Raw genomic sequence first — 24449 nt, forward strand, 5'->3', positions numbered from 1 at the left:
TCATTTATATGTCTGGAGGTTAATGTCCTCTGTCCAGTGGGGCCTCAGTGGGAGCTGTTGGCTGGAACTTGTCATGTGGCCTTTCTACATAATCTGTCTGCTTCCTCCCAATATGATGATTGAGTTCCAAGAATAAGCATCTTAAAAGGACAATGTGGAAGCTGCATCTCTTCTTATGATGTAGCTTAGGAAGTTGTGAGTGTCTCTTGTCATCACAGTCCTTCCGATTCAAGGAGAGGGAACACAGACCCCATATCTCAATGGAGTTTCTATTTCACATTGAAAGAAGGGCACATGGCATGGGATATTTGGTGTGACCAGTTTTGGAAAACATGCTGGGCCACATCTCCCAGCAGCATCTATGAAGAGCTTAAATTTTCTGCAATTTCTGATGACAACATCTTAACATGTTTAATATCCTACTATGGCCCAGCATGATCTGACTCCAGTCTCTCTCTGACCCTACCACTCCTTTGCTCTCTGAGCTTCAGCCATACCAGTCTTCCTTCTGTTCTTGAACACATCAACCTTTTTTCTCACTTTGAAACCTTCAAGCACATTGCTTTCTCTGCCTGTAATACTCTTTTCTTCTTCGTATTGTTCCTCCCAAAAGGAAGATCAAAGAAGGTGATATGGTTTGGCTTTGTGTCCCCACTCAAATCTCATCACAAATTGTAATCCCCACATGTCAAGGGAGGGACCTGGTGGAAGGTAATTGGGTCATGGGGGCATATTTCCTCCTGGCTATTCTCATGATAGTGAGTGAGTTCTCATGAGATCTGATGATTTAAAAGTGTTTGGCAGATCCCCCCTCATTCTCCCTCTCTCTCCTGCCGCCATGTGTGACATGCCTTGCTTCCCCTTTGCCTTCTGCCATGATTATAAGTTTTCTGAGGGCTCCCCAGCCATGTGGAACTGTGAATCAGTTCAATGTCTTTTCTTTATAAATTACCCAGTCTCTGGTATTTCCTTATAGCAGTGTGAAAACAGATTAATACAGTGGGTATATTTTTTGTTTTAAATTCCTTGACCTTGCTTCTACAAGCTGTTGTATTAGCATGGAGAAAGCAGGCAACCAAGTACATATGCTGTTTTTTTGCTTACACCCTACCTTTCTGAGCTGCTGACCCTAAGAGAGGGGTATAAATGATTTTAGCAGGCAAAACCATACAATCTCTTTTTTAATCTTCCTGTGTCTGTGCATCAGGAGAAGAGAAATGGCAGGCCCTGGCAGTCTTGATGACATCAAGGGTGCTAATTCAGAAGATGACAGGTCCCATAGGCTGTTTTTGGTCTTTTGTTTTCCCTTTCTCTCTCTCTCTTTTTTTTTTTTTTTTTTTTAAATAAATGGGCACTGCAACTGCAACTAAAATCTTCCCACTCTTGAAAGTGGCTGCCTCATATTAGCAGGGGCAAAGTGGCTGCATTCTATAGAAAAGAAGCCATCCACTAAAGCCTCAGTTATCTCTTAGGGACACTTGGGCCCAAAGAGCAGGCCAATCACTTTTACAAACGTTGAAAAGTTGTTTCCCGGAACCGATATAATTCCACTACCGTAAACATTTAAACCCTTCCCTCAAGCAGCAACCTCAACACTGACAATTTTATCTTCTGAAAAGAAACACTTTCTTATAATATAGAGGTTGGTAAACTTTTTCTGCAAAGGGGCAGATAGCAAATATTTTAGGCTTTGCCGAGCCATGTTGCAGCAATTCAATTCTGCAGCTGTAGCACAAAGGGAGCCATAGAACATAAAGAAGTGGCTGTGTCTGTGTTGCAATGAAACTTTATTTATGGGCACTGAAATTTTCCCATATTTCACATAATTTTCATATGTCACAAAATATTATTCTGTTTTTGATCTTTTTTTTCAGCCATTTAAAGAGTAAAAACCAATCTTATCTCATGAGCTGTACAAAAATGGGCAGCAGGGCTGGATTTGGCTTGCTGGCCCTAGAAATTTAATTCATTACTCTGGAATACTCAATTCCTTCCAATTCACAGTTTACATAATCAGGTCACACAATTTCCCAGGAAGAACTTGGCCAGTGGAAGTGGTTCCCTACTATCTATAATGGGACATCACCCCTCTCTGATTTGTTAATTATTACATATTCTTTAAATATCAGTGTGAATTTCAATCCTTAGAAAAGCCTTTTAAGAGCTTTAATTGGAATTACATTATGTTTCTTCATAGTTTCCTGTACATTTTGGCACTTATCATTTGTGTTTACACCTTTAATTTGTGCAATCATGGGATTACTATCTGTCTCTCTTGCAAGACCATAAGCCCCAGGAGAGCAGAAGCCAGGTTCATTTCTCTATCTACTATATCCTTAGCTCTAGTGAAATCCCTGACACATAGTAGGGAACTCAAAAATCTTTAATGAATGAAAGAAATCTAGTTTTCTCTTGTTTGTTTTTGTTCTTGTTCTGAAGAGAAGCAGAGCATGTGAGAAAATGGCATTTTTAAAAAATCAGACAAACTGTGGCGGCAGTAGGAGAATTTCTTGCTAGGGGTTTTAAATGGAGGCAGCCAGAACTGAACTCTGAACTCAAACCTGGAGAAGAGTGTGAGTTGTGGCAGACCATCACCCTCCAAGTTCTGAAAGCTAGACCTCTATGCCTCTATTAATTATGCCATTTTTGCTTACAATTCTCCTATTTCATTCTACTCGCCACAGTTATAATTATAGGTTTGTTTCTGTAATCATTTGATTACTCTCTGTCTTCCCTTCATGACTAGAATGGTTATGTATATTTTGTTTAAAAAGTGTCAAAATAAGAAGACTTTTAAGACAGATATAGAATTTGAAAACATTAGATAAGATAAATAAGCTGAAAAATAAGTCCATTAGATTCATTTACTTGAAGCACAGTTTTTGGTCAAGTTAATTTTTCAGCTCTTAATTTTGGTCTTGCATTATTCAGATTAATCTAACTGTATCTGATGTTCTGACAGGCTTTAGATTCTCTCTATATACTTAACATATAATTTAAGGGTAATGCCAGAGAAAGGCTGAGAATGTATTCATTTATTCAACAATTTTGTATTAGGAAATGCAAGATTACAAAAATACAACCCTTGCCTGAAGGAAGCCAAATATGGGATACTCATATGACTTCCCTTCTCCATTCCTATCTCATCCTTTACTTGCTCTTGATTCTTCAAATTGGCATTTGGTTTATGTCAAATCTGGACTAATCCGGGAAGCCAATGGCTTATGAACACATTTGCACTGGTTTCTAGCTCTCTCTCTGTGTCCTGAGAAGTTGGCATGAGGGAGGAGTTATGTTCATCAGGATCCTCTAGAAGGACAGAACTAATAGGATAGCTGTGTATATAAAGGGGAGTTTATTGAGGAGTATTGACTCACACAATCACAAGGTGAAGTCTTACAACAGGTCGTCTGCAAGCTGAGGAGCAAGGAAGCCAGTCCAAGTCCCCAAACCTCAAAAGTAGGAAAGCCAACTCTGCAGCCTTCAGTCTGTCGTCGAACGCTCGAGAGCCCCTGGCAAGCCCCTGGTGTAAGTCCAAGAGTCCTAAAGCTAAAGAACTTGAAGTCTGATATTCGAGGGCAGAAAGCTTCCTGCATGGGAGGAAAACGAAGTCCGGAAGACTCAGCAAGTCTGCTCTTTCCACTTTCTTCTGCCTGCTTTGTTCTAGCCACAGTAGCAGCTGATTAAAGTGTTCCTACCTAGACTGAGGTTGGGTCTGCCTCTCCCAGTCCACTAACTCAAATGTTAATCGCCTTTGGCAACACTCTTACATACACAGGCAGGAACAATGCTTTGCATTCTTCAAACCAGTCAAGTTGACACTCAGTATTAACAATCACAGGAATATTGTCCGTGCCTTGTGTTTTTCCATAGCCTGAGGATCTCCCTTCTCTGTTCCTGTATAGAAAGAGACCTGAGCAATAAGATTTGGCTCCAAGTCCATACAAGGAATCTCTTACTAGTAAGGGAAGGAAATCCAGAGAACACTGTGCTGGCAGTTGGAAACCCTGGTGCCTTCCCAGCTCAGCCACAAACTCCCTATGTAGCCCTAGGCAAGTTGATTTTCTCTCTCTGGATCTTAATTTCCTATTAAAAAAGAAAGAAAGAAAATGAGAAAAACTAGAAAAATTATCTCTAAGATTTTTCTGAGGGCTCATATTCTCATATTCAACTTGTCACTGTATGCCTGTAGTTGGGAAACCGTAATGAACATTAAAACCCGTAATTCTTAGTTTAATGATCATTCTGTTTTGTGAAACTTAACTTTTCAACATTTAAACAAGATCAGCCCCTGTTAAAAAGTCTTTGACTGAATACAGATGAAGGTTAAAAGGGTCTAAGACGTGCAATAGCAATGGTATTCTTTTAAAGGGGAAGAATCCTTTTGGGGGATATTTTTCTTTGAGTCAGCTCCAATCAGATAACAGATAGAGGGAGAGGACTTTTTAATTTAGGACAGCTACTACTTAGTGAGCATCTATTAGATGCTGTGCACTGTCCTAATTGCTTCATATGTATTACCCCATTTAATCCTCTCTACAGCAGTATCTTATTCAAACAGACAATTAAGAATTTGTTTCTAACAGGCAAGCACATAGCAGTATGCTTAGCATCAGGATGAAAGTGTGAAGGGAACAATTAAAAATGAATTCTTGGCTGGACGTGGTGGCTCACACCTGTAGTCCCAGCACTTTAGAAGACCGAGGCGGGAGGATCACTTGAGGTCAGGATAACGTTTGAGACCACCCTGGCCAATATAGCAAAACCCCATCTCTACTAAAAATACAAAAATTAGCCAGCTATGGTGGCTTGTGCCTGTAGTCCCAGCTACTTAAGAGGCTGAGGCAGGAGAATCGCTTGAACTCATGAGGCATAGGTTGCAGTGAGCCAAGATTGCGCCACTGCACTTTAGCATGGGAGACAGAGTAAGGCTTGGTCTCAAAAAAAAAAAAAAAAAAAAAAAAGCATTCTTATTAGTTCAGGACTATGTAATGAAATGCTGGTGTTTATTTTATTCACCAACGACTTTCTAGCAGCCTTCTTAGTCTAAAAATAAGCCACTCACTATTCCATGTCACTGTAGCTTAAATCTCATGTTTATTAAACATGAGATTTAAAAGAGAGTGGAGAAGAATGATATGGGAAAGGCCAACTAAGGAGGGTAAGGCCTCAGTAAGTATGTGGAAAGGGGTATGTGTTTGGCCTCGACTTATTAGCCCAGGGGATGGTGCATGTAGTTATAACCACATAAGTAGTTTGGAAGGGTGGGTTGAAGGAAAGCTGTAGGAGGATCTTATTTTATGATAAAGTCATTCTTTTTGTTTGCAGGAGAGGCAGAAGCCAGATATATAGTGACATCTATAAGCAAAGGCAAGAGACATTGGTAGACAACGTGGGAAAGAGACAGGATGAAGACAGAGCTCACGGTGGAGCAAGGTGGAGGTTGCCTCAGAATGGGGAAGCCCTAAGGATGTGTGCAGGAGAGAAAGCAAGTGATGAAGGGAGGAAAGAAGGACAAAGGAAAAGAGAGGGGAGAGAGCAAGCGAGCATCCAACTATCTCTTTAGTTGTTCTGCTTAGGTCTCTCACGGTTTCCTCATAATCAGTATTTCTTACCTTCTTGAAAAAGCATATTCAACTTGATTTCATTTGAAACACTGGCTTTATCACAGAATAAAATAGGGTTGAGCTTGTTTGTATTCTGTCATAGAATTCTAGAATTCAAATTGTCAAATAGATTTTGGTGTGTCTCTTTTCAAAATATTTCTCAAGCACATTTATGTCGTCCAGTCTCCACTACCGCCTCCTTATTTAAACCACTATCATCTCTTGCTTAACTGCTTGAAAATCGTATAGTTGGCTTTCACATTTTTTATTCGCCTTCCAAAACTGTGATCTTGGAGTAACTTCAGTGATCTTTTGAGATGGGATTATAGCACACTCCTCCTTAAAATGCTTCGGTGAATTCCCATTGCCCTTTGAGCAAAACCTAAATTTTCTCCATCGTACACAGTCAGTCTCCTCCTGTTCAGCTCTGCTGTAGCCACATGAGCCTTCTTTCCATTCTTCAAGCTCCCGACTCCCTTTTTCTTGGACCCTTTGTACCTGCGCTTCCTTTGGCCTGGAACAGTTTACCTCCAGCTCTTTGTACACCAGCCCCTTCTCTTCCACTTGGTCTCATGTTAGGTGCTCCTTCCTGAATGATGCCCAACCCAACAACCTCTCAATTACTCTCCATGATAGCACCTTGCTAGTTACTGCATGTGACTTGCACAGTTTGTAAGACTGCATTTATTTGTTTGCTTGCTTTTTAAGTTGTCTATTTCTCCTGTTAGATTGTGTACTCCATGAAGAAAGACTATCTTGGCTCTTTTAGTCACTGTTGTGTCCCTAGGCTTAGCATGGTGTCTAGCACATTATTGTTGGCATGCAGTAGAGACTAGCTGAATGAATAAATAAAGGGAAGGAAGAAGATCATAGATCTAGACAGCTTTGATATTTTATATGTGTATAAATATATAAATGTAAAATGCATAAATGTATGTATATACATGCACATACATAGATGTATATATAGTATTATTAGGATTGATGAATAAGCTTTTTAATTAACAAAGAACCATAATTTTATAAGCTGTTTTAAACATTTTCCAACAAGAAAGAAAGGGCAGCAGGTATAATGTGAATACTTGAAATAGTGACATTCCTTTACTTTGTAAAATGATATTTTTAGTGCATTCATTTCTCTTCTAATTGTTGCTGCATTTATTTCAGTTCCCATGGGAACCTACAGAAGGACTTTCCCTGCATTCCCCACCTCTCTGGGCTTCAGCAAAGGAAAATGGACCTCAACACAGTCTCCAAGAGCTGCTTCAAAATTTACTGTTCATCAAAGCACGGGCTGAAGACTGGCTTCATGTCAGGGGTTGTGCTGGGTGTTATGGAGAAGGAGGTGAAGAAGATATGGTGCTTACCATAAAGAAGAACTGCATGAATGAATTTTAGTACATTTAAATAAATGTGGTGGTGAGCTTTGCAGAGATTTTATGGAATTAAGGGAAGAGGTCAGGAAAACTTTTAGAAACTGTAGAGGCAGTGCCTAAATTGTGTTTGAAATTTGTCCTGAGTCAGCAGATGAGAGAGGGGAGGGAAGAGTGGAAAGAAATCTAGGTTAATCATCTCCTATTTCAATTCAAAATAATAAAGGAGATTTAAAACACAAAAGGAAAAAAAATGAGAGGAACTAAACTTCAAAAAAGTAAATTACACAGTCGTCCATTGCTTATGTCCATGTGGGAAGGATGGATGTGGATCTAGCTAAAGAAAACTGAACTGTGGAAGAAAAAATTTCCACACATTTGTCATTGTGGGTTTTTCCAAGTAAAAGGGGTCAAGTAGTCACCTTTGGTATACATTCAATACTCCCATGTAAAAGATTTTCTTAGGCTGTGGGTGGGGATGACAGGGGAAGACATATCAATCTGAAAGGGAGTAAGCTTGACCACGTGGCTGAGTGGCGTCTCTAAAACAAACAGGGATAATGATAATGCTGTCACCCACCTGGTTGATCTAGCAATGGTGTTTTCATCAAAAGAGCACAGTCCAAATCTTTTGTAAGTATGTCTCAGCAACAGGAAAGTCAAACATAATTTCCAGGAACATTCAAAATCCCTCATTTCCTGTTTTTTTCCCCACCTGCCTCTCCATCTTCAGGTGCTGCCTTCAGTTTCTCTGCCCTTTAGCTCTCTCCTCAAATCCTCACGTCCTTTTTATTACTCCATCATCTCCTCTTGACCTCGAATCCTGCAATCTCATGAATTATAAGGAGGAACTCCCCATTTAGATGGGGGAGGAGGCTCAAAAGCTAATTATTTTAATTTAGCCACGTTCTCATTAATAGAATCACTGGAACTCAATTCTGCTACAGACATAGAACCCTATAGTGTGAGAAGCAGAAGGAAATCGGTTATCTTAGGACAATGTTCTCACTTTACAGATTAGAGGTCTAAGGTCTAGAGAAAGGAACCCAGAGTAGCTTCTCAGTGCCAGGACCATCTGATAAGTAAGGCAGTATGTTCCTACTTTAATAGCAAAATGCCTTTAAATGAGGCTCAGAACTTAATTTCCTACTATGTAATTCTCATCCCAGAAGATTCTAGTGTGTCACAGTGGGATCACAATGCTACCTTAAAGATTTTCCTCGTGAAACTGGAATAGAATTTTTGCCTTCTATTTTTATGTTTGAAACGTGTTAACAACATTTTTAAAAATTGCCTTTCTTGGCATCTTTATTGATGTTTTCCCCCAACTATCCAAAATAATTAAATGCATAATAAGGAGCAAAATATATGGAATTATCTAAATGCTTGCTCTTGGTTATGATCTGCCAAATTAAAAACTTGTTTTTTGCGTAACTAAATCTGCAGGGAGAGAGTTTACAACAAATGATCATAATAATGAGGTACCTGCCACTGAGCCTGGCGGTTTGCATGCATCCTCTTTCTTAAGGCTTGCAACATTCCTGTGAGTGAGGTAGCTCTGTTTTTACTTCACAGGAAACTGGGGATTGGGAGAGGTCAGGCTTCAGGTCACATGGTAAATGGGGAGGCCAGTGTCCAAGCCCAGGTATGGCAGAATTAAAGTCTGGGCCCTTAATCTCTGCATTACACTCATGACATACATCGATTCAAAGGTGCGGTTATTTTACATCCTTATTCCCACAGGCTAGGTGTCATAGATGAACACAATGAGAAGGAATAGTTTCCACTGTTGTGTTCAGCTCTGAAAAGGATTTAATTTTGGTGAACAATTGCACGGCTGTGAGGAAGTTTTTTGGAAAGCACTTTCTGGGGTAGATCAACCTAAATTACCACCAGTGACAGTTTTAATATCTTATCAATTATTGCCCTGATATTCTATCTGCTCATTCTCCCTTTCCTCCGGGTGTGTATGCTCAGAATCTTTTTGAGTTCTTGGAGCAACAGTTAAACTACTCCTTCCTTATCAGGTTACATGCTTCACTGTTTACACACACACACACGATTCACCTCCTTTGCTTCACAATTCATTTCTAGTGTGTTTCAGGTTTAACTGCTAGCATAAAACTGTCTTTACATTCTTTATTATTTTAATGATTATGACAACTCTGATTGCCCATTAACTTTAAGTTACTGCTACAAATAAGACTAGAGTCACTATTAATTAACTGGGATTAAGTCAGGAGCACAAGTATAATGTAATTTCTCTTGCTCTCTCATAGGTTCATAGAGAGACCCAAGTGGTGATAGCAACCAACCATTCAAGGCAATATATTTCTGTAACTCCTTGGAGGACAATAATGCCTTAACCCAAAGATGGCTCCCTAGGGAGGGTGCCAGGCTTGGTGATGGCCACCCATTCTCATGTCCTTAACAATGAAAATAGCTCCTTCATCTCCATTTTCAGCCCAGCTCTCTCACCCAAGGTCTCAGTGCCAAACTTTCAAGTTCCTGTAGGCATTATTTTTCCAATGTTCTTCAGCTGAAGCAAATTGGATGTTTTAAACTAAACTGATTATCTAGAACTTTGCTGTTCAATGTGGTAGCCAACAGCCACGTGTGGGTATTAAGCCCAAGAAAAGCAGCTAGTCTGAATTTGAAATGTACTGTATGTGTGGCCATACTCAACCTCAAAAACTTAGTACAAGAAAAAGAGCACAAAATATCTCTTTAGTGACTTTTATCGATTATGTGCTAAAATACATTTTCTCTGTATAGAATTAAATAAAATACATTATTCTCCCTTGTTTCTTTTTACTTTATGTGTTTATTAGAAAATTTAAAATTACATATGTGGCATACATATTTCTATTGACTAGAATATCAAAACTGGGAGAAACTGTCTACTCCCACACGTTATTTTATGAATGAATAAGTGTTAATAACTAGTGTTTATTAAGTGAGTGTTCATGCCTAATCATGTGCCCTATCACCTTACCTCTACTACCTCATTTAATCTTTACTACAATCCTGTGAGGTAGGTATCCTGGTTATGCCCACGTTAGAGAGGAAGTCTGTAGAGGGGAAGTAGTTTGTCCAGTGCTACATAGCTTGTAACTCAGACACTTGGCCCAGCATCAATTCCTGTGATTGATGGAATATACAAGTACTTCCCAAGACTTACATGCCTGTGTATGGCTCCCTGGTTGTCTTTCACTGAATCCACCTATCTCTGGTAGCCACAGTACCATGGACTTACTCTTCAAATATCATAGCCCTCAATTCAGATTTTATTTTCTCTTTGAAATAAATGTGTGTACAATTTATGGAAAAGTTATTTCTCTGGATTAGGGGCCTCTAAAATTATAGCAAAATCTATTGTCGTAGCTACAGAAGCAGAGGAAAGTAGCAAAATGTGAAGCTCCATGATGGAAGGTAAGTTTACATTTTGCCTAGAGCTGTATTTCTGTCATTCAACACATGCAGTACACACACACACACACACACACACACACACACACACACACGTATCCCACAGAGCAAATCCCTCTTCCCAAACTCTTCAGATATTTATGGTGTAGTTACATCTTAGACTTGATTTTTAAAATTAGTTGAAAGGTTAAAATACCATATGGACAAAAATGATAACATTAACACATTTCCTTATAAAGGGCAACATTGGAAACCATTTTGTCCTTTCAGAATAAACCCAACCCAGCCAACTTCTTTTTCATCTTAGAATAGATCGTTGCTTCTTTAGTTGAGTACCACATGATACTGCTTGTTTGTATTTATGGAGAATGTTATATAAAAAGTGTATTAACTGAGACACTAAAATCACAGCACAGTGAGATGCTTGCTTTGGGAGGAGTACATGAAAACTGGGAAATAAAATTTGCTCCTCTCATATGCTAACTCTAGGGCATATAGTTACTGAATGATATAGATAATAGAATTTCTCCTAGTATTTGAATTATTTTCTCTATGTTTTGACAAAGATGTAAAATCAAACTTACGTAACTTAAGTGAAAATGCATGTTACTCAACTATGTATTCAACTTTCGAGTCTCCCTGGTAAACAATATTAGGTTCGTGTGGATCTATCATTTATGAGGGTTCTTAAGAAAGAAATATTAGTGATAGCAGGTGTGAGCATTTGTTTTAAGTGAGCTTGAAGAATTCATGAATTTATTCATCACTTACTCTTAGAATAGTAACAGGGGTACCTTCTTTGTGCCAGACGCTGTCCCAGGTGCTGAGACATTTGAGAGAGATGAAGAGATCAACCCTGTCTTTAAGCCACTCAGAAATGTTAGATGGTTTACTCATTAAAAAAAAATAAATGCTCAGGAGCATATGGGTATTGTCCCAATGAGTCAGGTAAATATTTTACATGATATCTTATTGCTATCATTATTACTATTATCATTAGAAAAAGAAGGAGAAATAGGCTTGAAGGAAACAAAGTTGAAAAAAGATTTCGGAACCTCTTGATCTGGTGGGTCCTACTGCAGTACACAATGTAGGAAAGTGGAAATAAGTCTGAGCTTTGGAGAAAGTGTGAAATAGGTACTTGAGTGGAGAAAAAGCTGGAGGCTAGAATGGCAATTATTGCTTTTTGTTTTGTAAACCATCTCTATTTTAAACTGCATGGAACAAATGCAGACAAAAAGATCTAGTCTGTTAATAAACTAGTGTGAATCTGTTACTGCAATTCTACACTTTTGGAAATTTCAGTGTATATCTCTCCAAAGTTTATAGCCATTAATCTTGTCTTGCTACCTCATTTTTTTAAGACTATAAGCTCAGGAGCACCAAATTTCCAGTTAATTTGCAATATAAATATTTGCCTTTCTGATTGCTTTTTGCTTTGTTTTTTCCCTCCTAAGTTCATGACTTTTCTTTCCTCTGTTTTTAAAAGCTAATTGGCTAATTCATTTCAAAGACATCTCCTTGACTTTATATTCTTAATCTGGAATTTATTATATGTACTGTTGCACAGTGAGAGACACTATCTACATCACCTTTTACCTTCTTCCATTTTCCCTCTTCAAGGTACTTTATGACCCAGGCTGCCTTCGGGATCAGAAAGATACTCAAAGCTGTAAAGCTCACACAAAGCCAGGCTTTGTTATCACCTGAGCGTGCAGAAGGGCACTAGCTCTGAGTGTGTGCCACCTCATACCCCTCTCACATGCTTCTCTCTTTTCCCCGCTTCACTTTCCTGGGTTCATTCCAAGATACAGAATGGAAGAAACCAGAGCTTAACTTGTGTGCCTGCAGTCCAGCTGTTGTGCCTGGAGGTGAGTTGTTGTGAACCTATGCACACATAAGTTTAGAGTATGTGGGGTGCAGTCTCTGCTTTAGCAGATTTGTTCTCAGGCCACACCTGCAGCTCTGAACTCTGAGAATGTGGGGTTGGAAGACTGTGAGGTCATCCAATTTGCTCTTGGAAACAACAGCCTGCTCCATTTTCCTTTGCTTTGAGCTCCCCTCTCCTCAACACAGCTCATGCCAACTGCTATTCCCAAGTAGCTGTGTTATCGAGACCCAGGATTCTTTTTTCAATTGGAAAATATTTTGCAAACATTTTATAGAATGCATACTGTGCCTTTTCTTATTAAAAGTAAGGCATATTTAATGTAGAGAATTTGGCAAATACTGAAAATTATAAATTTTAAAAAGCAGCATGAACTCTGATTCTACCCCTCAGAGACAACCACTGTTAACATTTTGTGAACTTTCTCATAGGTTTTTAATCTAGAACCAGAGGAATTTCTACAGTAGGATGCTATTAAATGTGCTGTTAGGCATTCCACTTTTTCTCTTAGCAACATTTTGTGAACGTTTCCTCATTTTATTTAAATAGTCTATGTGACCACATTTAGATATGCTTATGTGTGTGTACATAGACAGAAGGCAGTGATGTCTTCCATAATTTGACATTGCATTAGGCAGAGACCCATCCAGTCTTCCTACATAGCATCACTCTCCCATTTGTGGCACAGCTACCACAAACCATGTAGTTTAATGTTTTACTCCTGACTCTTCATGCCTAATTGCATTTTCTTCATATTTTATTTTTTACATCATTTTTTTAAATCTAGTAATACAGTGCTTGTAAGAAAAGGCAAAAAGTAATCTGCCTATTTACCACCTAAGAATCAGTTATCTCCAGAAGAGAGATCTTTTTGTTTGAGTTTGTCTATCAGGAGTGTTTAATTTTAAAAAGTATGAAAAATTAGCTGCATTTGTTAGAAGGAGGTTTATTGTATATAATGGAAATTACAAATTAATAGTAGCTTAAACACTTTATTATTAGTTTTCTCAGGTATCAGAAGCCTGAAGATATATAGTCAATCTTTGCTATTTAAGCTCTATCAGGGACAAAGGGTGTGGTAGTTTTCTTCTTTCTTATGACCTCCATTTTCAAGTTTTTGAAATGCCTGCTGTTGGAGGTCCTTATTCTACAGAGCAATACTAAGTAAGGAATCAATATAAATATGGCATGCTCTAGTCATATCAGGAAATTTGAAGGCGGCTTCTTGGAAGTTCCATACAGTACATCCACTTAAATTTTACTGGCCAGATCTCAGGCAAGGGCTGGGAAGTTGCAAATATAGTCATTTACCACTTAATAAAATTGAGGTTTTACTATTCATGGAAAGACATCAAGAATATTGGGCAGGCAATCAGACAACGTATTGCTTCACATAACTGAATAGTTCAAGGGTTGTTTATAGCATCAGGTACAGTCTGATCCAATTTATGACAACATAATCAGGACTTTGATTTCATTGTCTCAGAGTCTCTGGCTAATTCTCCTCATGTTTTTACTTCTAGACTGGCTCTCTCTTGGATGGCAGAGTTGGCTTTAACATTTCATGATACATCATTCTTGTACCTCACTGTCCAAAAAAGTAAAGAAACGTTCTTTCCGAGACCTCTCACAGGAAGGCAAACATATTTTCTTCCCAGAATCCTAAGCAAGGGCTCTTTGTGTTTCAGTAGCAAAGCTGGATCACTTGCTTATGCCTGATTCAGTCATTATGGCCAAGCAGATGGGATATACTGATTGGTTTAGGCCGGTTAAAATTATCCCTAGCACTGGCAATGACTTTAGCTTCCCTACAATACAGGTTGTCTGGGTGGGGGAAATGTGATTACTGCACATGAACATGGGCATAGGTACCTAAAGAAACCAGTGTTCACTACAAGTTTTCTGGAAATTACCTCCCTCTTTCTACGTAGTATGCTTACATAGATATGTCTTCATTTGTTGTTTACAAATTCCCAGTATTATTTCCTCTTCTAGTCACCTCTGCAACTTTAAATAGCACAATTAAATTTTTATTTGAATGTTCATTCCATTAAACACAGGGGGTGGACATCCCTTGACTCTTATTTTGTATGATGAGGACATCAGAGTTTCTTTATCCACTCATCACACCTTCTCACCTCTACTTCCCAGTTATTAATGCCAATTGTATCATTATTTTTATAATGTTGAGATTGACAAATATACATTCTATCCTGCTACTTAAATTTGTATGACATTATGAATGCTGTTCCTCCAGGTGATTACACTTTCCTTCTAGGTCATCAAAGACATAAGCCTGTCCCACTGAAGTTTAAAATGGCTTCTCTGTTTCTAACCACCACAAATACCTCTACCATTTCTGTAAGTTTTTCAGGATCTCAGTTAAACAGGTTTACCTTTTTTATTTATTTAATTTTCTTTCCTTTAGAGACATCTCTTCCATGGTCATCCAGGGTGAATTAGACCAAGTCCTCCTGAGACCAGCAGCATGGATATTTTATGTCCAAAAGGTAGATCTGGGGCTTAGAAAAGAATTCTGGGCTAGAGCACAAAATTTGGGACTTGTTAGGATACAAATGATAATTAAGCAAGGCTTGTGGATGAAATAGTATGGGGGGTGCTGTAGAGAGTGAAAGGAGAAGGGGAGGGCTTTGATATTTAAGTGCTAGCCAGAGAAGGAGCTGGCAAAAGAGACTAAGCTTTTCAAATCTTAGCATCAGAGAATGAACAAGATTGGGGAGTAGCAGAAATGATGTTGAATCTCACACCTGGAACAGGGGTTCTTGCTTCAGCATTCCTGGTAGATGGCACCTAGCCTGTGCTTTGGTACCTGCAGTGCTAGACAGCCCCAAATGTTGAATCAGCTTTACACTAAGCTGAATTCTTTCTCTGTAATATCCTGGCCCCTATTCCACCTTCTCATGCATCAGAAATCTGGCGTGATTGTATTGTTTCCCTCTGTATAATAGTGCTCCAAATAGTCTGAGATACTTAAGTGCTCAATACTTTTGATGCAATCAACTATTAATGTTGTTTTTACATTGTTGTTACTATTAACAACATTTTATTTCATAGTTGCTTGTGGCAAAAGCTTTAATGTCGGACAGCTTGAATTCCAATCTTGGCTCTGCTCCTTTCTAGCCATGCTTTCTCAATATCAAGTTTCTTAATCTTTCCGTGCTTTGTTTTGTTTTCCTTTGTGAAATGGTAATAGTAATGGAATCTCCTTCATAGACTTGCTATGAGGCTTAACTGACAAAATGCATATAAAGTGCTTAGTACAGTGACTAGCAAACAGTATGTGCTCAATATGTGTTTGTTATGTAATAATAAAATAATGACAGTAATAATAATAACAGTAATAATGAGCTCCATTTGCTGCCTATGCTTAATTAATGATCTCAGTGAGTTTAAATTGTCTGGGTCCAACTCCATGTCCTCTACTTGGCTTGGAGTGCTTTGAAAAGTAGAGTCCTGTCTCCTCATTCATCACACAGGGGTTACCACATAGAAAATGAGTAAGATGTTTATGGAACAAATACTTGCCAACCCCCAGACAACCTGGTTGCCCTTTATTTAACACTGAATGGTAGTTCTGATTGTCCACTAACCATCTTATTGTTATCTGTAGGAGACCCCAAAAGGATACACCTATACCCATAATGCAAATATGTCAGCCACATTCACCTTGTCCCTCTTTTCCCTGACTATCTCCACTGCCTGCGATGCTGCCTGAAGATGAATCACTGTTGCCCTGCCCTTCATGAGAGCACCAGTGCCTGTGCCAAGGAGGCTAGCTGGGAACGACATGAAGACCTGTCTCTCCAGGCCTGAGGAAAGGGCCTCCTCCCTGAGTCTAGCCCTGCTTTATTAATTGGACCCAGAACATAGCATCTTGTCTTGTGCCCAAATCCCTCTTGAACACTCCTATTGATTGTTGCTTCTAACACCTTCTCTTTAGAGCTCAGACCAGTCTAAGGGCTCTTCTGGAGCCAGAAGCCATTCCCTATCTCCACTTTTCTTCCCACTGTAGCCCCTTCCTCCTCAGAGCTTCCTTTCCTAGTTACAAGACAAGAGCTTCTAGGCATATGCATGGGACCATCTTATTATTATCGGTGGGAGACCCCAAATGGATCCACCAGTACCCAAAAATGCAAATATGTCAGCCATACTCACCTTGTTTCTCTTTCCTCCAATGAGAAGGAGTGGGGCAATAGACAGTATGGAAGGGAAGGCATGATGGACAATATGAAGCAGAGACTCATTCAAAGATGCCCTATTAATATGCTATTTAAAATGTATCTCTAAGTACACTTATCCGAGTTAAATTTTACTTTTGCTGTATTCTGAACATGGCAATGGTTTCACAACTCTATAACTTTGTCAAAATTCACAGAACTGTACACCAAAACCAGCACATTTTACTACATATACATCTAAAAATAAATTGTAAAATTTTGGCGTTGTCAGGATTTTCCCAGTACTTCTTGCTCTTGATGTCTGTTTCATTGTTTGGTTGCCCTTGCCCGAAAGAGCTGACTCGAAAGTCTGTTTTCTAGATTTCCTTTCCAGTACTCTGAATGTTCATTTATTTGATTTCTATTGATAATAAAACATGAATTAGTTAACTGCAATCTCAAACATAAATAGATTAAACCAAACAATACCGGGAAGACTGGAGAACAAAGACCAGCTAGCACAGAAAGGGGCCAGGAGGCTCTTATCTGGACTGCGATAACTGCTTCACCACTGTTTATCTGCCTCTATTCTCTGCTGCTTCAACAGTCGGCTTTTCTGTGTTCAAACAGCAGGTTAATACGGACTTTGCCGGACAGTAAGTGATTAAGAATGCCCTATCTTGAATTGATGTGGTTTTGCGCTCTCTTGCTCAATTCTGTTAATTCTTTTTGAACTAGGCTGACTTCTGGGCAGCTGTTTCCCAGTTAGAGGCAGACTGAAGTCTCTCTCCTCCTTCTCTGGCTCCACATTCATTTTTAAGTTACAGACATATGATGTCACTCTGTCTGAACACCTGTTCTGCTTTACAACCCCTCTTGCACATGAGTCAACTTCTTCCCAAGTCATCTTCTCTCACAAAATTGAGTGATTATCCTTTACTCCACACGGAATTGGTTTCTTTTGACCTCCAAAGGCCCTTGGTTCCTGGGTAACTGTGATCTCTCTGGAGAGGACAGATGCTTAAGGGAAAATCCAACTGTCCCTGTGTTCATGTTTTCACCCATTCACCTCTTACCAAGTGAGTGTCCACCCTAAGCCAGGTTCTCATGAAGTGCATTATCTCTTACTTCCAGCAGATTACATTTTAGTGAGGGAGGCAGGGTGAGTGAAAAACACAAGAATGAGTTAGTTTCAGAGTGAGATAAGGGTTATGAATGACATCAACAGAGGCTTGGGACAGAAAATAATGGGGTAAGGGATAAGTGGTTCAGAGAAACCTGGACCTGTAAAAACCCATAAAAAGGGATATTTATCAGCTGGGTGTGGTGGCTCATGCCTGTAATCCCAGCACTTTGGGAGGCTGAGGTGGATGGATCACAAGGTCGGGAGTTCGAGACCAGCCTGGCCAGTCTGGTGAAATCCTGTCTCTACTAAAAATACAAAAAAATAGCTGGGTGTGGTGGCATGTGCCTATAGTCCCAGCTGCTTGGGAGGCTGAGGCAGGAAAATTGCTTGGACCCAGGAGGCTGAGGTTATAGTGAGTCGAGATCACGCCACTGCACTCCAGCCTGGGTGACAGAACAAGACTCTGTCTCAAAAAACAACCAAAAAGATATTAAGATATTTATGCTGAAACAGAGGAGAAAGCATTTCAGTTCTGGGAAACTGTAAATGCAAAGATCCTGAGACAAGAAAGATCTGTGTGAAAACCTAAAGCCCACTATAGTTTCAGCACAGTGGGTGAGGAGAGAGCTGTGAACTGGGATGGGAGAGGAAGCAGCTTCCAGAACCCGAGCTTCCTGGAAGCTGAGTAGAAAGGTCGGAGCCACAAGCCCCACTCATGAGTCTGATGTGGGTTTGGGAGAGTAGGAGATAATCATACACTTCAGAACATACAGCAAAATAAGGATAAACATGGCCCTCTGCTGTGGATTTGACTCTTACAAACAACAAATTGCAAAGGTTTCTCCATTTCCAACTTTTTTTGGAGGAGTTCTTGTTAGAAGTTCCTTCCTGACATAGCATGATTGTCTATAAGGTAAACTGAGATGGCTGTGAATGACCCACGTGCCTCTCTATGACACAGTGTCTTGCTGTAGGATCTTATTTACTCTGTCATGTTTATTAAAATAAAGCCAGCCACCCTGACTTTATTACAGGAAAAGTATTCACAGTTTGGTTTCCATGCCTTTGCAGCTGCATTAAAACTCTTTGTATAACTGTTTAAATTTTTAGCAGCTCTTAAGTGGATGGAAGGTATGCAGTTTCAAGTTTGTGAATTTAAGAGAAGCATTGATTTATTTTAGCAATTTAAATTCGGAATTTAATTTCCATCTTTCTTGTTCCTTTCTCTTTGTTCTCTACCTATTTTTTTTCTCCCTCTCTTTCTCTCTCTCACACACACATACACACACATACACCCCACACACAGGACTTTTCTGTAGCTAAGGAACCCTAAATAAAATAGGTTTAAAACAAGTTTTGAGACTTTTAAGATAATCTCCATGGTGTGGTGCTGATGACATACTCCAGGCCATTTGGCAAGCTGCTATGTAGTAAGTACATAGCAGGATATTTGTACCAGTTAAGCAAAGTATGGTGTGGATAGCCAGAACAGAAACAAATAGAATTTATTTCTGTAGACTAGAAGAAATTAGCAATTGAAAACCTCAATATGTTCAAGTTTACAAGTGAAATAATAGAATCAAAGAATTCCATCTCTTTGAGTCATATTTCTCCATCTCTGAGTGGTAGCTCCACTGAGCTGGTTGTACTGGAGGGTCTCTGGGAGGGAACCTGAGCCTGTGGCCCGAGCAGCACAGGTCTGGCACATTACAGTGACAGGGACTTGTAGCGGGCATTTAGGCTGCCAGCTTCCATGTTACCTTCCTAACAGCATCCTCAATTTACTGGAAAAATATATTGCCCATTGCTTGTAGTCATAGTGGTAGGACCAGGGCCTCACCCTCCTATGCTCTGATTCAGAACAAGGGAAAAAAAGACACAGAGCTAACCTTGGCCATCCAGTGTATTTTGCAGGGACTCTGAACTTGGGAGACCGTCCTACCCCAGGATGGAAAACTCATGGACGCCATTCACTATGTCAGGAGTGATGCTGTGGTGGCTTGGTTAAGTTTATCTGTGAACCAGTTGCTGTGCTTTCTGCTTTTCGGTTCTCTGGAGCTCTCCTGGTGCCTGCTTCTCCAAGCCTGCTTCCTGGTATCTCAGTGGTTCTGTGAGCTTCTCATATTATTCCAATCATTTTCTTTTGTTTAAGGTAGCTAGACTCTGTTTCTGTTGTTTACTCTCAAAGGTCTTAATTGAGATGGCATAATAAATGTTCCTAGGGTGAATAAATTCACACAATAAAGATATGCCCAGGTTATGTTTCAGGTCTTTTATGACTTTTCCTTTCTTTCATCATAATCAGAGAATTGAACTGCATCTGTAGATGAATTTTCTTGAAGCTTGGATAAATATGAAAGTTTTCTATGACGTCTTTTAGAGGAAAAACTGTTTTCTAAAAATCATTGAAACTTTTAAATATATGGTTATTGTATGGTAGTTAGAAAATTCAGACAAGCATAAAAAATATAAGCATATATACAAACATCTTATATAATAGATATCAATTGAAAAAATCATGTTTAATACCTAAGCATATCTCATGGGAGGGATAATATAGTTTATGTGGTGAATCCCTCATGATTAAACATTTGAGTTCTCTCCAAGTATCCACTCTTATAAAAGATCCTGCAGTGAACATTCTTTTAGGTAAATCCTTGTATGCATAAGCTTATTACCCTTAGGATACATTGCAAGAAATAGAATTGTTGGGCCAAAGACTTTGCATGTTTATAATGCTTTTACTCACAAAAATTGCCCTTAAAAAAGTTGATTAAAAGAATGAATAGCCCTTTTATTGTAGCTCTTCCTCAGCAAAAACAAAACAAACAAAAACAAAGAATGGTCTATATTTCAAGATATGCATCAAGACAGCCCCATTTAAAACCACATTGCATTAAGTGAGGTGCTTCAACTGATCGATGCAACTAAATAGACACAGATGGTGCAAGAAGAATGTATTAATATCCCTGTATGTTCAATACTACCAGACATTATACCTGCTCTCTTCATTCATATATTTAAAGCTCATTTATAGAGTCCCTACTGTGTACCTGGCACGGTTTGAGGGGCTGGGAGCGTGTGAAAGGAGGCAAGATCTAGTTTCCAGCTTTGAGGCATTCACAATCCAGTGAGCCATGCAGACCCAGAAATAACTCGCAGACAACAGAGTGTGGTGGCCACTGTCATAGGGGAGGCATAAACACAGCACGCTGAGAGCAGCAAGCCAGAAGCAGTTTCAACTTGTGTGTTTAAAGTCTCCTTGTTTCCTTCTCTCTCGTCAGAAAGCACTATTTAAAATGAGAATGTGAGATACACCTTGAGAAATACAAACAGAGAGTTATGTGGAAGTAAAGAAGGGAGAGATCAAGAGCAACTCCAGGGAGTCCATGGGCATTGGCGAGTGGTAGGACTGGCTTCATGTGGAGGGGCATTCCAGAAGAGAGGGCACGGTGAGCACTGGTACAGAGCAGAAAAGAAAAGAATGCATTTGGAGAAAACGCTGCTTGAAATAGAAGGTTTGGGTATAGTAGGGTGGCTGAAAGTCTGGGCTACCTGTATTGATGTTAATAACAAGATAAAGCATCTATGTGTAACTCCACGTGTAAAAGAGAAGGATTGTATTAGTTACCTGTCACTGCTGCAATGAATTACCACTTGGCAGCTTAAAACAACACAAATTCATTATCTTACAATTCTCTAGATCGGAAATCTGACATCTATCTCACTGTGCTAATATCATAGTGTCTGTGGAGCTGCCTTTTTTTTCTGGGGAGACTGTGTTTCCTTGTCTTCCCCAGCTCCTAGAGACCATCTGCATTCCTTGGCTCATGGCCCCTTCTTCTGTCTTCAAAGCCAGTGACAGCTGGTTGAGTACTTCTCTTGTCCCCTCACTCTGACCTCCTCTTTAACCTCTCTCTTTTACATTTAAGAATATTTTTAAGGGTCCTCTTGTATAATACACAATAATCTTCCCATCTCAAAATCCTCAATCACATCTGCAAAGTCCCTTTTGCCATGCAAGATAACATAACCACAGGTTCTAGGGTTTAGGACATGGATATTTTTGGGGAGCTGCTTTCTACCTTCCATGGGCTTTAGGGTTTTAGAGTAATGAGTGACACTGTTGGGAATCTATCTGCCTGAGGAAGACCATGCTGACATCAATGAAGAGGTTAGACTGGAGGAGGAGAAGACCAGTTAGAAAATCTTTGATGATTACCAAAAAAATATAATTAGGCCCAGTGGAAATAAGAAGGAAGGGACAGATGCAAATAACAGAGTGGGAATAGACTCTCCAGGAACTGGCAAATGTTTGAGTAGAGAGTGGGGAGGAGGGAAACAGAGGTGGAGGTGTCAAAGATGATTCAGGCTTTGAGCAACCATGAGTGAGGATCATGGCTTCATTAACTGAGGTGTTTGGTTTAGGGAAGTGGAGTAGTGGTAAATTCAAGTTTAGATCTTATTGTCATCAGAGAAATAATCTACAGCTCCTCTACTTTTAAATTTTTCATAGGGGATATGCAATAAATACATATTCAAGACATTCAGGCCAGGGAGAGAACCAATAGGTGGAAATGCCTGAGAGACATAGAGACAAACTCGGCACAAAGATGGTGAAGAAGAGACACGTAGAATGGGGATGCAGACGGGAGGAGAAGGAAAGAGGAGAGAAAAACGTGTAAGAGTAAGATGGGGAAGAAATATAGACTATGAGGATGATGGAAGGACCTAACAAAATAGAGGGAAAATGAGAGACAAGGAATATCAACAGAGAGAAACTAAGAAAGTGATCAACTCAGAGGTTTCTAGCATGAATAAGTTGGCCAATTTAAATTTCCAGTTCACTCACAATTTAAGATTGTCTTGGCAGATTTATTTACTTCCACAAGTTAATCACTGTCCACAGCTTCTCTGTTTTGTTTAGGTTCCAGGACGCCTCAGTGACCCTTGAGGGGGTGAATTATTCACCCAGTATCCCTTTTGGCTCCCTGCCTGCCTCTGTGAAGGAAGGTTCTGCACTCCCCTGTCCTTCCCAACATGCCTAGTCTAACTCTTGAATTATTTTATCCTTGGAATTTGAGGCCTTTGTCACATGTGTTGAGGAAAAATGTCTTTCACTCTGTCACAGTCCTTTACAGATGACGTGACTCACTGACACACCAGCACCACACAGGTGTGAGTTTACGCCCGTGTTACAGATGGGAACATTGAGGCTTGACTCTTGTTTAATTACAAGCTCAAGGTCACAGATCATGAAAGCTGGGAAGAACAGGCTAAGACAGCAAATAGTGGGCTAACAGTTTGGGCAGGATCATTTAAGAAGACGTCAGGCAAATGGAATCACTGCCTCTGGAAAACTTAAGTATTATAGCCAAGGTGCTACGAAGCTCACTCTGAACCCTCCTCCCAAACTAACCCTGCGCTGACAGAGACAAAGGCATAAGAAGGAAGTAAACTATACAGGGGTAGGATTTCCCCTGGCACAGACACCACAAACGCTTTCATATTTATTGTCTTTGAATAGAGGAAGTGAATACTGAGAGAGGCTGACCAACTTGTCCAAGGTCACCCAGGAGCCTGCAGTGATCCCAGGGCTCCCTCCTGCCCTCCATCAGATGGGCAGCGTTCCGGCCAGGGAGGACGCGTGCTGGCCAGCCCTGAGCGGGTGAGATCGCTCCAGCCCGCCTCTGCGCCCACTCCCCTGTGCGCCCTGCTGCCAGAAAGGCACCCCCGCCGTCTCTGGCGCCCAGTGGGGGCGGCAGCGGGGACCGCCGGGGCTGGGGGCTTGTTGAGCTCACGGAGTTCGGCTCGGTCGGGGAGAAGGACGATGCGCGGCGAGCTCAGGTGATCCGGGGCTGGGGTCCTGCGCCCGCAGCCCCTGGCCCACGCCTCGCGCCCGCCGGCTCCCCAGCGCGGGGGCTGGAGCCCGCACCCGAGGGGGCGGCGGGGAGGGCGCAGGCAGCGGCTGGGAGTGCAGCGGCAGCGGCGGCGGCAGAAGCTCGGCTCCGCGGCTGGGGGTGGCCGCTCGGATCTGCCAGGGCGCCTCGCTCCCTCGCCTCCGGCAGCGGGTATGTGCAGCAAGTGCGCCGGGGGTCGGGACCGCAGGAGCCTACAGGTGCCAGCGGGGACGCGGCGGGGGCGGGGCAGCCTGACAGGGTCGGGGGTTTGGGGATTCTCGACTCGGGAGACCCGGCTTTGCGGCAGGGTGGGCTGCGTGCGTGGCGGCTCAGGGCGTAGGTGGGCTTGCTGGTTGTATACGACGTGTTTCCAGCGTGGGTCCACTGTAGGCTTGGGGCTGGTGCTTTGCACTTGTGTATGTAAGTACTTGTGAAACTGCATGTGTGCTCACTGACTATACAAGGAAGGTTATGTATGGAAAGATTTGTGTTTGTGCCTGTGTGTAAGAAAGGGCATAGGCTGTGCATCCATAGCCAAGTGTGTAACTGGATGTGTGTGAACTCTATGACTGGTCCTTGATGTACAGAGCAGAGAGTGTGCTGTGTGTGCGTGTGTGTGAGTGCGTGTGTGAGAGAGAGAGAGAGAGAGTACGTGTGTCTTGAGCATCCACCTGGTTGTGTGTACGTGGCATGAGTGTGTGGGTACGCTGTGCTGCATAAAACATTGGCGGTCACTGCTGGTACTCACAACCATCCTGCAGTTGCCTTTCACAGAATCCCAATCCCAATTTCAGATGCATTTCCTCACAGCTTGCTACCCTGTGTGGCCCTGTGCTGTTAGTTGCCTTTGGGAGAAGTGGCTGTTGATACAAGGAAGTGGCAGCTGGCAGAGGTGAAAAAGTGGTAGGCATGAGCTTGTCTTCCTAGAGTTCAATGTTAAGAGAAAATC

The 24449-nt window shown here is 40.8% G+C and overlaps 1 protein-coding gene across 3 annotated transcripts in view; it reads left to right on the top strand.

Moving 5' to 3' along the window:
- Nucleotides 1-23017: 23017 nt before the first annotated feature.
- The window catches only part of HTR4 (5-hydroxytryptamine receptor 4), a 203611-nt gene continuing 202179 nt past the window's right edge, over nt 23018-24449 (top strand). For 2 of the 3 annotated variants that reach the window (XM_032250286.1, XM_032250285.1), the window contains exon 1: nt 23018-23671. The gene's annotated coding sequence lies outside the window, so the exon portion shown is untranslated. The remainder of the gene's footprint in view (nt 23672-24449) is intronic. The other variant, XM_032250284.1, reaches the window with a different exon arrangement.

The sequence above is a fragment of the Sapajus apella genome, unplaced genomic scaffold, assembly GCF_009761245.1.
Source record: "Sapajus apella isolate SASKATOON/1434 unplaced genomic scaffold, GSC_monkey_1.0 scaffold71, whole genome shotgun sequence".
Classification (NCBI taxonomy): Eukaryota; Metazoa; Chordata; class Mammalia; order Primates; family Cebidae; genus Sapajus; species Sapajus apella.